Raw genomic sequence first — 290 nt, 5'->3', positions numbered from 1 at the left:
GCGATAGCGTTAAGCCCTTGTACCTTGATCGTCTTGGTGGTCTTTTGATGAGGTATCATTGAGGTAATCACATTGGTTTGAGCTCCAGTATCGAGAAGAAAGAATACTTGTTGTTGGTGATTCAGATTGGTAGGGTTGTAAACAGTAAGTTCAGTGTATGGACGAGAATCAGCGGGCTCGGGTTTGAACTGGTGAAGGCCGCCGGCGGAGCCGACGGCCATTACTCGTTTTTTGGCTGGTCCTTGAAATTAAATCCCAATGCTTCGGCCATACTAGTCTGGGGCCCATCT

The sequence above is a fragment of the Alligator sinensis genome, unplaced genomic scaffold (assembly GCF_000455745.1).
Source record: "Alligator sinensis unplaced genomic scaffold, ASM45574v1 scaffold926_1, whole genome shotgun sequence".
Lineage (NCBI taxonomy): Eukaryota > Metazoa > Chordata > Crocodylia > Alligatoridae > Alligator > Alligator sinensis.
Note: the sequence above shows the minus strand (reverse complement) of the source record.